General features: G+C 38.6%; 1 pseudogene; it reads right to left on the bottom strand.

Annotated features, from left to right (window-relative positions):
* Positions 1 to 14957: 14957 nt before the first annotated feature.
* LOC114201679 (small ribosomal subunit protein uS8 pseudogene) lies at positions 14958 to 15349 on the bottom strand (annotated as a pseudogene).
* Positions 15350 to 15787: the final 438 nt, after the last annotated feature.

Below are 15787 nucleotides of genomic sequence, written 5' to 3'. Positions count from 1 at the left end.
TTCAAAGGGGTGTATGACCCCCAAAAAGTTAAGAACCTCCAGAGCTAAAAGATAAAAGAGGAGGAGCTAGCTAAGTAACTCTGGAGAACATCAACATATAAAAAAACCCTGAAGTTTGGGGCGCCTGGGTGGCTCGGTCGTTAAGCGTCTGCCTCGGGTCATGATCCCAGGGTCCTGGGATCCAGCCCCGCATCGGGCTCCCTGCTCCGCAGGCAGCCCGCTTCTCTCTCTCCCACTCCCCCTGCTTGTGTTCCCTCCCTCACTGTGTCTCTCTCTGTCAAATAAATAAAATCTTAAAAAAAAAAAAAAACCTGAAGCTCATCAAATCAGATTAACAAATCTAAAGAACTAAAAGTATACAGGAAGAGAGACAGTATGCATGGAACTCAGAAAATAAAATTAAATAAAAATAAATTTGTTATTATATATGCTATGTAAGTATTTCTCAAACTTTTTGTGATTCAGAATGAAAAATACACTGCTAACCAATGTACACACACAGATTATTAAAATAATTTTCCAGTAACCTGGAATGATCACAATACAACATTTACTTGCTAAAATGTTCATCTCTAAGAACAGGGGAGAAAAGACTGGAATTTATAAAGAGTACGTTATTTAAGGTCCTGGGCTTTTGTTTCTGATTTTACTTGTTTTGCAGTATCTCTGATATTTAGACATTTATCTTTAACTTAATTTTTTCAGTAATTATATATATAAAACCTTTTTAAATTTTTTCTTTCAAGAGCCAAAACTAAAATGTCCCCTGGCTTCCCTACTTCACTAGTTTTATTTACCCTTGATCTATACCACCTCTCACTACCAAAAGAAGAGAAAAAGAGATGGGACGGTAGGCAGATAAGATTCAGCAAAAATAGGGCGCCTGGGTGGCTCTGTTGGTTAAGCGACTGCCTTCGGCTCAGGTCATGATCCTAGAGTCCTGGGATCGAGGCCCACATCGGGCTCCCTGCTCAGCGGGGAGTCTGCTTCTCCCTCTGACCCTCTTCCCTCTCATGCTCTCTATCTCTCATTCTCTCTCTCTCTCAAATAAAATCTTTAAAAACAAAAAAGATTCAGCAAAAATAGAAGAAACACCAAGGGCCCAAAGACTAACGGTTCTTCTCTGAGTAGGATCTCTAAAGTGCAGGCCCTAAAACTGCACAATTTAAGTAATTAAAGCTTGAAAAAGAAGGATAACAGCAGATACACCAAAGCAGTTACATAAAATGGTAAAGAGCAAAGATTCCAGAGTCCCAATAAACTCCAACTCTACCACTCCTGATTGTGCGACTTGGGCAAATTACTCAATTTCTTTGTGCCTCAGTTTCACCATCTTAATTTTTTTTAAGATTTTATTTATCCATTTATTTGAGAGAGAGAGAGAGAGAGAGAGTACATGAGCTGGGGGAGGAGCAGAGGGAGAGGGACAAGCAGACTCTGTGCTGAACGTGGAGCCCTACACAGGGCTCAGTACCACAACACTGAGATCATGACCTGAGCCAAAATCAGGAGTCCAACACTTAACCAACTGAGCCACCCAGACGCCCCTATTTTTTTTAAAGATTTTAAAGTAATCTCTACACCCAACGTGGAGCTCAAACCCACAACCCCCAGATCAAGAGTCCCATGTTCTTCCAACTAAGCCAGTCAGGTGCCCCAGTTTCATCATCTTTAAAACGGAAATAATCGGGGTGCCTGGTGGCTCAGTCAGTTAAGCATCCAACTCTTGATCTCAGCTCAGGTCTTACCTCGGGATCATAAGTTCAAGCCCCTTAAAAACAAATAAATATATAAAAATCACTTTCATGTACACATTTAACTTCATCAAAACAAACTGTGTGGCTCAGTCGGTTAAATGGCCGACTCTTGATTTAGGCCGACTCATGATCTCAGGGTCCTGGGATCGGGCCCCACATCGGGCTCTGCGCTCAATGGGAAGTCGGCTTAAGGATTCTCTCTCTCTCCTTCTCCCCCTTCCCCTGCTTGCATGCATGTGCATGCACTCTCTCTAAAATAAATAAATCTTAAAAAAAACATAAACTTACATTTGTACTGATTCTTGTCTTTCTAAGGTGTTAATTTAATCTAATGCATCTCTAGCAATTAAGCTATAATAGCTTCTCTTTCAGAAATACATTTTTGGGGGCACCTGGGTGGCTCAGTCAGTTAAGTGTCTGCCTTCAACTCAGGTCATGATCTCAGGGTCCTGGGATGGAGGCCAAGTGGGGCTCCCCGCTCAGTGGGGAGTCTGCTTCTCCTTCTCTCTCTGCTCCTACCCCCTGCTCATGTTCACCCATGCGCTTTCTCTAATAAATAAATCTTTAAAAATCCATTTTTAAAAAATTAAAAATAAAGAATGAACAATCATCACCACAGACATAACACACAATACGAAGAAACAAAGGATTATGTGGTTTTCACTCAATCCTAGTAAAGGATTTTGAACCATACCTATAGTAAGAGCATACCTGGCTCTTACTATTCATTCCTGAATCCTCCCTGGGGATAAAACTCCATCTACTTATAATTTCACACCACTCTATCAAAGTTTCTACAACCTCATAATTTGTTAAGATTTGTGGAAACGGGAGCGCCTGGGTGGCTCAGTCAGTTAAGTGTCCGCCTTTGGCTCAGGTCATGATCCCAGAGTCCCGAGACAGAGCCCTGCACCAGGTTCCCTGATCAGCAGGGAGTCTGCTTCTCCCTCTCCCTCTGCTGCTAACCCCTGCTTGTGCGCTCTCTCTCTCTCTCTCTCTGTGTCAAATAAATGAATAAAATCTTAAAAAAAAAAAGACATGTGGAAACGAAGTTACAAAAATAAAAACTTTATTTCCTATCCTATGCAAAATCAGCCAAAATTAAAATTACAAATCAAAGATAAAAGTACATTCCATTTTTTTTAATTTATTCTAGATTTACTAGTAGGTCAAAAATCTTACACACATTTTTCTTATGGAAAAAGAAAATTCATATTCATATAATATTTTCACATAAAAAACTAAGATTAGAAACTCAGAAGTCTAAGAGCTCTTCAGGCAGTGCACAAAAAACATAAAATTGTACAACTCTTTCCTTAAATAAATAAGTAAAAACCTAACTACATAAACTCTCAATCTTTCTCTTTTTTTCCTAATATCACCTTGATATTAATCTTGACACAAACCCTGATTTAAGGGTTTCCAAAATGTCAAGAATGATTTATTTTTCTCACAGACCTACCTCCATCAGCATGATGTTCCTCCCATTAGACTTACTCTTTTGGATTAAGGAAAAAGTTGGCAAACTATTACAGCCCACAGAGGCCAACTAGGGCCTGTTTTTGTTCAGTCTATGAGCTAAGAATGGTTTTTAGATTTTTAAATGGTTGGGAAAAAATTAAAAGAGGAATGTTCCATAATAATAATTTCATAAAGTTATATATAATTCAATTGTGTCTATAAATAAAGTTTTATTAAAACACTTCTACATTTATTTACATTTTGTCTATGACTGCTTTTACAATGGCAGACTTCAGTATTTACAAGACCATATATGGCATTCTAATGGTTTTACACTGCTGCTCAGAAAACTACAAATAACAGTGATGCAGTTATATAACTTGACAGCTTTTCGAACACTATACTTACTGCCATATGTTTTATTTTTTATTACCAGAGCATACCCTTCAAGTCAAAACAAGAAGACAAAAAGTGGGCCTCAAATATACTTTTAAATACGGTATAGATAATTTTACTATCAAATTAGATAACAAAGCATTATGTTTATTTATACATCAACATTACCAGACTAAGCACTCATCACAATATTTCCAATTCACAGGAAAACAGAGTCAGAAAAATTAGAAAATTTAAATAGTAGATCTCATCACAGCTGAATTTCTTCACAAAAATAAAAATGACTATGCAGTCAAAGTAAGCTTCTTAGTGGCTTACTTGTTAGCCAAACAAGGAAAGCATTTTATCAACAGTGAATTAATTAAATCATGTTTGTGGAAGCCAAAGAAATGCATGTAGAAAAATAAAATTTATTTAAGATTATAAGCCTTTTGGGGCACCTGGGTGGCTCAGTTGGTTGGGCAACTGCCTTCAGCTCAGGTCATGATCCGGGAGTCCTAGGATTGAGTTCCACATCGGGCTCCCGGCTTGGCGGGGAGCCTGCTTCTCCCTCTGGCCCTCTCCCCTCTCATGCTGTTTTTGTCTCTCTCTCTCTCTCTCTCTCTCTCTCAAATAAATAAATAAATAAATAAATAAATAAAATCTTTTTAAAAAAGATTATAAGCCTTTTGGTAAGGACAGTAGTTCAAAAAAAAGTATTTTGTTTATCAGTTAAGAAAGAGGGCGCCTGGAAGGCTTAATCAGCAAAGCATACAAATCTTGATCTCAGGGTCATGAGTTCAAGCCCTGCACTGGGTGTATAGATTACTATTAAATGAATTAAATAAAAAAATAAATAAAATAATCACACAATATCAAGGCAATGATTTTGAGTGTTTTCTTGGCTCTTGATGAATTGATAGGAGTTACCAATACTTCTCAGTTATTACCATTTATTTGAGAAGTTAATACACGTTTGAACTAAGTAATTAAAATTAGCCTAAAAAATCTGCATGGAACAACAACAGGCAAGAATATTTTCAAAGATTCTGGGAAAACACTAATTCAGTGCAATCTGAAGTGGAATCTGCTACGATGTGTTATAACTGATAGTGGTAAAAATACGTATGGGCAGAAAAAAAGTCTTAACTGGACAAATTTATAAAGTTCGTGAAAATGTAGGGTGTTTAAACAAGCCTAGGGTTATTCATTGCAGTATTTATCAGAAAACAGTCTGCAGAAAACATGACTATCATGTGTTACTCAACTAGTAGCCTCAATAGTTAATTCTGAAAAAAAAAAAGTTAACTTTGCTCTCATGGACTTAAGTATCCTTGATTCCATTAATTTTTGTCAGAAAAAGAAGATGTATATCCTGATTTGCCTTACCACTAAGAAGCTGGCAGACTTAGCAGTGGTAAAGCTTTATTGCAATTTTTTCTAGCTGAAATTTTTCTGATCGAGGAGAACCACCCTCAAACACTATTATTGAACACTAAAATAGCTTTGGAAATTAACTTTTCCTACAGACTTGATAATGTTTCTCAATGAAATCAACCTAAAATCAAAAGGCAAAGGTGATTATGTGCAAAACTTAAAAGGACTGCAACAAAGTCCTTTAAATGAAAATTAACATGGTTTGAATCACAAGTAATGTCAAGCTACATATATACATCATGTTGTCAAGAGTTAATATGCAAGGTGTCCACTCCCATGCCTCACATCTGTTAGAATGATTATCATCAAAAAGATAAGAGATAACAAAAGCTGCCAAGAATGTAGAGAAAAGGGAACTCTTGTGCACTACTGTGAGACACTAAATTGGCATAGCCACTATGGAAAACACTATGGAGGCTCCTCAACAAACCAAAAACAGAACTACATATGATTCAGCAATTCCACTTCTGGATATATATCTGAAGGAACTAAAATCACTGTATGGATGAGATACCTGCACTCCCATGTTCACTGAAGAATTATTTACAATAGCCAACGCATGGAAGCAACCTAAGTGTTCATCAACAAATGAATAAAAGAAAATATGATATATATTTGTGTACACACACACACACACATACATACATACATGATAGAATACTATTCAGCCATAAAAAAGGAAGAAATCCTGCCACTTGCAACAATATGAAGGGACCCTGAGGGCATTACACTAAATGAGTAAGTTAGACAGAAAAGCAAATACTGTATGATCTTACTTATATGTGGAATCCTTAAACACACACACACACACACACACACACACACACACACACGAGGGGGGGGAAACACCTCATTGAAAAAGAGACTAGATCTGATGTTACCAGGGGGCAAGGGAGTCGTGGGGGTAGTGTAACTGGGTGAAAGTGGTCAAAAGGTAGAAACTTCAAGTTATAAGATAAATGAGTGCTGGGGGGATGTAATATGCAAGATGACTGTAGTTACCACTGCTACAGGTTTATTTGAAAGCTACTCAGAGCCTCAATCCTAAAAGCTCTTATCACAAGTAAAAAAAAACAAAAAAACAAAAAAAGACAAGACTTTTCCCCCCCATTTTGTTTTTTTGTTTCTATACGAGATGGTGAATGTTAACTTACCATTGTAATCACTTCACAATATATGTAAGTCACTAGGCTCTACAATAATAGTGCTTTATATCAATTATATATATATATCTCAATAGTGCTTTATGTCAATTATATCTCAATAAACTGAAATGGGAAAAAAAGGGTAAAAAAGATGCCCATTCCTATACAAATTCATAACAGATCTATGTTCCAAGTTCAAACTATAGTTTCAGCAGGGTTTTTCAGACCTTAGTACAAATGAAAGTATATTTCCCTATTTCAAAATCTATTTACCCGTGCCTGTGCAGCTGAAGGTTTCTACCTAGCCTTAAATTGAAGTGATTAATCTGCAAGTCATATCAAAAAGGCAAATACCAAGGAGAAAAATCTAGCAGTTCTCTAAATGCCTTCCAAGCAATGTACATGCTCAATTAGAAACATGCTTGCAAACTGACTATCAGTATTTGGCAGTAACTTTTTCTATGTAAAAGACATTTTCAAAGATGAAATACAGGGGTGCCTGGGTGGCTCACTTGGTTAAGAATCCAACTATTAATTTTGGCTCAGGTCATGATCTCGGGGTTGCTGAGATCAAGCCCAGCTACCAGCTCCACACCCAGCACCAAGGAGGGTTAAGATTCTCTCTCTCTGTCTCTTAAAAAAACAAACAAACAAACACAAAACTTCAAACACATTAACAATAACAGATGAACATTTCCAATCAGTTTTGATGCTAAGGAACACTAATTTTGAACATCAAATAAAATGTTCTCCTCCCAAAAAAGAAATCAATTTTTCTCATCGGTAGGTATTACACAAAAAAGAGAGAGAGAGAGAGACTCTATAATTACATTTTGAATTTCACTAATAAAAAATTTGTGGAAATTTGTTTTTTTAATTATAAAAGTAACCTACATAATACCTTATTTTGCCTCTTGCCCCACAAAGCCTAAAATATTTACTCTCTGGTCCTCTACAGAAAAGGTTTGCTAACCCTTGGGTTAAAGCATTATTGCTAATAGCTATACAGCCTTAGACATCAATTAACTTCTCTAGGTCTTTGCTTCCACATTTATAAAATGAGAGGGATTGAACAAAATCTCTATGGTACCTTACAACCATAATATTCCAACACTAATAGTATCTTCTATATTCATTTCATATGATAATATTTTGAATGGGAGCTTATGCCAGTTTATGAAGTATGAAGAAATGTCCTACTACCCAAAGTTTGAAGAAATACTTTATTAAATCACAGAAGATCAACAAGTGATTCTGAGACAACTGGCTATACACATACAGAAGAATGAAGGTGGACCTCTATCTCATACCACATGCAAAAATTAATTCAAAACAGATCAATAATCTAGGGGCACCTGGCTGGCTCAGTTGGTGGAGCATGCCACTTTTGATCTGCAGGTTTTGAGTTCGAGCCCCATGTTGTGTGTAAAGATTACTTAAAAAAATAAAATCTTCAAAACAAATCAATGATCTAAACATAAGCACTAAAATTATAAATCTTTTAGAAGAAAACGGGGAAAATCTTCATGACCTTGGGTTTTGGACCCTATTAAGATATTAAAAAGACAATCCACAGAATGGGAAAAGATATATGCAAATCATGGATACTGATTTGTATCCATGTATATATCCATGTATATACCCATATACAAATAAACAAAATACATAAAGAACTCTTGCAGTTCAATAACCAAAAAAAAACAAGCCAATTCAAATAACTTGAACAGACATTTCACCAAACAAGATATACAAAAATGGCCAATAAAAGCAAATGGAAATATGCTAAAAGTCATTAGTGATTAGGGAAATGCAAATCAAAACCCCAGTGAGATGCTACTTCCCTCAGACTAAGATGGCTATAATTAAAAAGACGGGGCGCCTGGGTGGTTCAGTCAGTTGAGTGACCTATTCTTGGTTTTGGCTCAGGTCATAATCTCATGGGTCGTGGAATCCGAACCCCATGTTGGGCTCTGCATTCAGCAGGGAATCTGCTTTAAGATTCTCTCCCTCTGCCCCTCCCCCGACTCGTGCACTCCTGCTCTCTCACACTCTCTAAAATAAATAAATAAATCTTTTCTTCTTTTTTAAGTGCGGGGAGCCTGGGTGGCTCAGTCAGTTGAACGACGACTCTTGGTTTTGGCTGGGGTTGTGATCTCATGGGTAGAGAGATCAAGCCCAGCAGTGGGCTCCGTGCTCAGCGGGGAGCCTGCTTAGAGATTCTCTCCCTCTGCCCTTCCCCCCACTTGTGCATGCTTGCTCTTGTACACTCGTTCTCTCTCTCTAAAAAAAATAAATAAATCTTCAAAAAAATAAGTTAGAAAAGACAGATACTAATAAGTGTTGACAAGAACGTGGAGAAATTGGGACTTTCATACTGTTGGGTGAAAATGTAAAATGGTACAGATGCTTTGGAAAACAGTTTGGCAGTTCCTCAAAAGGTTAAATATGACCCAATATTTCCACTACTAGGTATATACTCAAGAAAAATGAAAATATGTTCACACATACTCAAAAAAATGTATATGAATGTTTCTATTAGTATTATTTATAGTAGCCAAAAAGGGAAAACAATGCAAATGTTCACCAACTAAAGAACGGATAAACAAAATATGGTATATATCCAAAGCATTGAATATTATTTAGCCCCAAACAGAAATGTAGTACCAATACACGGCACAACATGGATAAACTTTGAAAACATTATAAGTGAAATTCAATCACAAAGGACCTCATATTGTATGAACCTATAGAGACACAAAGTAGAATACTGGTTGCCTAGGGCTGGGGATATTACAGGCGGGCGGATAGAAAGTGACTGCTAATGGGAATAAGGTTTCTTTTTGATGTTATGAAAACATTCTAAAACTGGCCATAAGAATGGGTACACAAGGGGCACCTGGGTGGCTCAGTCTTGTTAAGCGTCTGCCTTCGGCTCAGGTCATGATCCCGGGGTCCTGGGATCGAGTCCCACATCGGGCTCCCTGCTCCGCGGGAAGCCTTCTTCTCCCTCTCCCACTCCCCCTGCTTGTCTTCCTGCTCTCGCTGTCTCTCTCTCTGTCAAATAAATAAATAAAATCTTTAAAAAAAAAAAGAATGGGTACACAACTGTGAATATAATAAAAACCACTGACCTGTATGCTTTAAATTAATTTTATAGTATGTGAATTATATCTCAAAACGTTTTTGAAAATCACGTAAGTCTTACAAATAAACAAATACTAATGTCACAAAATTAAGATTCAAATATTATGCAATCTTAACTACAAGAAAAAAACATTACAACACTTCTCTAGACTGAACTTTACTCATTTGTAAATACTCACAGTAATTTTAAGGTAGTGAGAATTTTAAGACAACTGAACAATGAACATCATGTTGCACCTCAACTCCTTAGCTGAGTATAAAAAGACCTCAATACTCTGGATTCGTCTACTTTCTCATTACTACTGTGCGCTGGACTAAATATGCCCCACACGTTTTTTACCTGAACCTTTTGCATTTACAATTTCCACTGCTTTAGCATCTTCTCCCTGTCTTCATAGTCTATCAACATCATTCTCCCTAATCTCCTCATACAGAAATCCTTTCATTCTTAAAAGTCTAGTGCTTTTATGGAACCTATCTAGATGCCCTTGCTGAGGTAAACAAGGTCGTCTAAGCAATCTAGTTCTCACCAGATGGGTCAACAAAATCACAGCTCCCCCTCAAGGTAAAAGCTCTACCAACAGTCCTCTGCATATTAAAGACCTGTGTGGTGGCCTCTCATTTCGTGTTCTCTCCTAATCTCCCTATAAGTACCACATGATCCTGGTACAGAGGCATGCACCTGACCCAAAGGTCACCAGTACTATAGAATGGCCATCAGCCCAGGGTGAAAGAGCTTGCCAGGAGCTTAGCCCAACAGGTATGACAGATTCTCTCTCTTAGATGCAAATACACGCCTTCTCTCAATAGAATGGGAAGTACTAGGAGGGACTTGGGCAGGTGGGAAGCAAGAAAAGAATCTGAACCAATTGCCAGAAAGAGGCCTTAAGATAACACAGACCATACATGAGATGACACCATAAGGTAAGGAAAAGCATATACACAGAAGAGGATGAAGTCAGGGCACGGATGAGACAGGAATGGTATAACCAGAGTTCAAAAAAAAAAAAAAAAATTTAAGAAACCCCAATGCAGGGGCACCTGGTTGACTCAGTAGGCAGAGCACGAGCTTCCTGATCTCAGGGTCATGACCCACGTTGAGCGGAGAGTTTACTTTAAAAATGAAAGAAAAGGAAAGAAAAAGAAAGGAAGGAAGGAAGGGAGGGAGGGAGGGAGAGGGGGAAGAAGAGTAGGAGGAAAAAGAAAGAAAGAAAAGAAACCTTAATGGAGGGGAAGCATGACAAATTCACATGCTGAAAAAGCTGTAAGAAAACATATTCTCTATAGCTTCAGTGGATCCCTACAGTTCCCTAACTTCACTCTAGTCTCTCTGAAGTATGGATCCACACTGCTCATCCTGGATTATTATGGCATTCCAGGCTCCCTTTCACCATGTGGACCTGTGTAATGAACATCCAGTTCTTAAAGAAATCCAAATATGGAAAGAAGCATAACACACACCAATAACCCTTCTAAGCACTCACCTTCCTGAAAACAAAGACTAGGCTTATTCAACTTAGAATTGCCAAAAGTACCTCAAATGGTGCCTTTCACAAAGCTCAGGACTCACCTCATTTGTTGTAGAAGTACTAAATAATCTAAAATCTCAGATACCCAGATTGTTCTAAGAAGCAATTTAGACCTAGAGGAAAATCCAGACATATATGACTATTCCTCTGTATATAAAAGGGTCCAAAACAAGAGATACTGATCCAAACCTGTAAATACTAGTGACCTACATACAAGTAAATCAGGGCATCACATTCCCCCGGCTGTAACACATGGATACATGGCTCACCTTGTCAATGACAGTCAAGCATGGGACTTTTGTTTGAGTTGTTGGATGAAGAGAAGTTCTTTCTACTACACTTGAACTGAAAAGACAGCAACTGGAGCTATTTCAGTTACCTTGCTGCCATATGAAACCTAAAGATCAAATCAAAACAGTGGAGAGCAGATTTGAGTTCTGAGAAAAAAAGAGACTAGGTCCTGGTAACATCACCTAAACTATAAAAGCCATACCTGAAGCCAGCTTTCCCTAGACTTTTCAGTAACATAAAGTATTCTCTTTTTAAGGCAATCTGGATTGGGTTTTGTGTCATTTGCAACCAAGATTCTTAATTCATACAGCAACTCTCCAAAAATCCATGGTTCACATTTCTCTTTAATTTTTACAAAAATTCTAGTACATTTTAAAATAAAAAAATTAACCCATATCCCAACAACCTGAAACAATATTAATTTCCATTTGCTTCTAGTTCACATACACAAGCCATTCAATTTTAAACTGATAATCACTCTATTCTAAAATAATCCTTGTCACCATATCCCCCCCGGCATAGGCTTAAAACTCTTGTACAAGCATCACAGGAGTCCTTGGACACAACCAGCCCTTGACCACGTTCCTCCTGGGAGCCTTTACTTAACAAGGGACACTTTAACTTTGCTGAGGACATCAATCTCTCACCAGAATATGGCCTTTGTTGCCCTTGCCATTAATTCTATAAAATAAAAGACTTTACCACCTCTGTGAGATCAAGTCATATACTTTAAACCAGTTTCAATACCAAAATAACTTGTGTCAAAGTTCAGACAATAGAGCCCAATCAAAAACTTCCAACCTTCAAAGGCAGTAATATCCCCACCATGATCTAACTTCCTTGTCTAAATGTCCTTAGCCCTGGTTTCTTCTGTAATGTCACTTGCTCAAATCTTTTCCATTATGCCCAAGAAAATAATCATTCTCTTGTTACCAAACCCCAGGCTTCCTCAACTTTATGAACAATGCTCCTTCTACTTATTTACCTTGACTTAAACCTGGCTCTCTATCCATAAAGATTTTCTCACAGCTCTCTCTCTACTGCAGTCCATACCTCCACAGAGCCAGGAATGACTGGCACTCACTTGCCTTTCTACTGAAACTTCTAGATCATGATCATCCTCCTTTACGGTCTCATATTCAAGATATATCTTCTCTTCACTAGGATCTTCTGATCCTTTAGTCGTAACTCCTCATTCACTGAAGACTTGAGAGCCTAGCTCAGAGTCTTCTTTCCCACTAAACCTCCTATCATAATCCTGGATTATTTTCAAAGTCCATGAAGATTACCCATCCAATTACTGCACATTAGAATTCACAGGCCTCTTTGGTTACAAAGATTTTTAGGTCAACTCTACTTTAAGAACCTATTCTTCAGTTCTTTACGGTAGTTTTTTTTTTTTTTAAGATTTTATCAGAGAGAGAGAAAGAGAGGGCGCGCACGTGCACAAGCAGCGGGAGTGGCAAGCAGAGGGAGAAGCAGGCTCCTCAGTGAGCAGGGAGCCCGATTGGGGCTCGATCCCAGGACCCTGGGATCATGACCTGAGCCGAAGGCAGACGCCTAACCAACTGAGCCACCCAGGCATCCCTCTTTACTCTAGATCTTGTTGTCATTTAAAACTCCTCCTCCTTGATTATTCTAATTGCTCACAAAAATCTTACTCTGACCATACTCACTATGACTTTATAGAAACCTCCTGTCTCTCAGATTCTGATTCCCCCCAATCCAGACCCCATAGTAGAACATCTAAATTTCTTAGCAGCAATTTCATATTTGCACTGCCTTCTCTGAACCTGACCACAAAACCACAGCAGCAGGTCAATACTGTTTCTGGGTAGTGAGACATTCCAAAGAAAAATCACACTTGGGCAACCCTCTCGGGTCCCCTCCCTCCTTGGGATCTTTGTACTATCACTTTGCTATCACTCAATAAACCTTGCTTTGCTGCCCGCCACATACAAAAAAAAAAAGAAAAAGAAAAACACACTAGATACACTGATAACAATATAAAGTTTCCAACCTTAGTCCTTTAAAATAAACTTACCAAATTCCCTCTTCCATTTCCCTTCAACAACTTTTTTTTTTTTTTAAGATTTTTACTTATTTATTTGAGAGAGAGAGAATGAGAGATAGAGAGCACGAGAGGGAAGAGGGTCAGAGGGAGAAGCAGACTCCCTGCTGAGCAAGGAGCCCAATGCGGGACTCGATCCCGGGACTCCAGGATCATGACCTGAGCCGAAGGCAGTCGCTTAACCAACTGAGCCACCCAGGCGCCCCAACTCTTTTTTTTTTAAAGATTTATTTATTTATTTGGGGGGGAGAAAAGGAGAAGGAGAATTTCCAGCAGACTCCCCACTGAGTGAGAAGCCCAACATGGGGCTCAATCCCATGACCCTGAGATCATATCCTGAGCTAAAATCAAAGAATCTGACGCTTAAAAGACTGAGCCACCTAGGCGTCCCTCCCCTACACAACTCTTTTAATCATTTTCTCAGCTCAAGCTCCCCAGTTATCCCGTCCAGGCCCTTCACTCTCAACCACCAACCTTGCTTCTGATCTTATAAAGATATGCAAACTATCAGGCACACCCTCCCTCTACCCCCATTTCCCTACCTATAACCTTATCTATATTCATACATCTCCCTACCTATTTTTATTTCAGTCCCAGAAAATAAGGCGTTCCTCTTCCTGTACAAAGCCAACCCATCCATCTGCACCCCTGACCCACATCATCACTCCCACCTGCTTTCGGCCTCATTCAACATCTTGTCTATCAGACACACCATATCTTGAATCTTCAACCTCTCCTTCCCTATTAGCACCTTTCCATATACAAGGGGAGGTTTTAACATAAAAACTAAGTCCTTCCTGGCTCCCATCCAGCCTTCTCAGCAAACCTTCTCACAGAGAAGTTATTCTTTTTCTCTCCTTCCCTCTCCCCACTCCCTCTTCCCTTCTTCCTGGCGCTCCAACTCTCCCTCTCTGCCTCCCTCTCACTCCTGGCTCCCTTCCCCACTCCCTCCCCCGGCTCCTCTCTTTATCCTCCTCCTTTATCACCTGCCATTTACTCTTCCACCAACCATAACGGGATTCCACTTTAACTCCCTACTGATACTTTTAGGATCACCATGACTTCTTAATTACCAAGTCAAATTAATAGTTTTCCTATCTTTATTTTTCTATACCAATGTACTGTATTTGGCACTGTTACTGTTTCCCTCTTAATATTTTCTTCTTGTTAGCATACTGGCTGACATACAGCTGGCATTCAAATATATTTGAATAAATTAACAGGGATACAAAATGAAACAATATCATGCACTTTTCTGTCCGGAGAATGAGAAACAGTCAATATCCCAAGAAATGTTCATGGTAATTAACTACAACATCAAGGGCCAAATCAGACTAAGCAGCATGTATCAGTCAGTAGTGGAACAATCAGCTCAATTATATGGTTTCTCCAGTCATCCTCAGCACCCAGAAATCATAAACAGAAATCCAGGACTGATGATAAGCAAGGGCAAAGTAATGGAAATGCTAGTGGAATCTAGAGTGCTAAGAAAAACACAATGCGAAAAAAAAAAGAAAAAGAGCACAATACAAACCTTTTTTTTTTTAACTAAATACAATGTGATAGACTCCCTACATATAAAAACTATACCTATATGCCATAAGGACACAGATAAAGTGGAAAAGAGCTAAGCATGAATCAAGCTGAGGCACCAAATCCTTAAGAGTTCATAAGAACTTGAAGTTTAGTTTTTTCAAAAGTTTTTTTTTCCACTGAGGCATTTTATTTGCACATGTGTATTACAACCCTAGAAAAAGAATCCCAGGATTTTCCCTCCTGTTTGTTTTTGTCTTGCTTCTTCATGGCCCATGATGCCAGCTGAGGTTGTCAGTACAATGAAACCAAACTGGCGGGAATGGGAGCAGATTATTCTGCCATTTTTCTAGATCTCTAAATTGTACATCAAATCTGGGACTGATCACTCCACATTTGTTTAATCTGCCTGTGAGGGTCAGAACAATTTTCCCAGTTCTGTGATCATCGATAATTTCAAATTCACCAATGTAATCATGCTTCATCACCACCATGAGAAACGATGACTTTGGAGCACGGCCTAAAAAGAACCTGGCATTTGCCTCTTTTTTCAGCATTGTTAATGCTCTTGAGCGCATCTGCCAGGACATTCACACCTACCATTACGGCCACACAGAAAGATGGCTGAAAAGAGCTAAGCATAAATTAAAAACTGGTGCACCAAATCATTAAGAATTCATAAAAACTGGGGTGCCTGGGTGGCTCAGTTGGTTGAGCGACTGCCTTTGGCTCAGGTCATGATCCCGGGGTCCTGGGATCGAGCCCCGCACTGGGCACCCCCCTCAGCGGGAGGCCTGCTTCTCCCTCTCCCGCTCCCCCTGCTTGTGTTCCCTCTCTCGCTGTGTCTCTGTCAAATAAATAAATAAAATCTTTTTAAAAAAAATTTACATACTCTATACAAAAGCACAAAACTTTCTCAAACACATTACTAACAATAAGCTACAGATTTGTATAGGATTTTAAGTTTCTAGAGCATTTTAACATATACTTTCTTCATTTTTAACTCACATGAAGTCTATAAAACAATTAAGGCAAGCATTAATA

The sequence above is a fragment of the Eumetopias jubatus genome, unplaced genomic scaffold (assembly GCF_037043125.1).
Source record: "Eumetopias jubatus isolate StellerSeaLion01/CBP00866 unplaced genomic scaffold, mEumJub1_p1.0 scaffold_7, whole genome shotgun sequence".
NCBI lineage: Eukaryota > Metazoa > Chordata > Mammalia > Carnivora > Otariidae > Eumetopias > Eumetopias jubatus.
The sequence above is the reverse complement of the archived record's forward strand: the minus strand, read 5'-3'. Positions and strand labels throughout refer to the sequence as shown.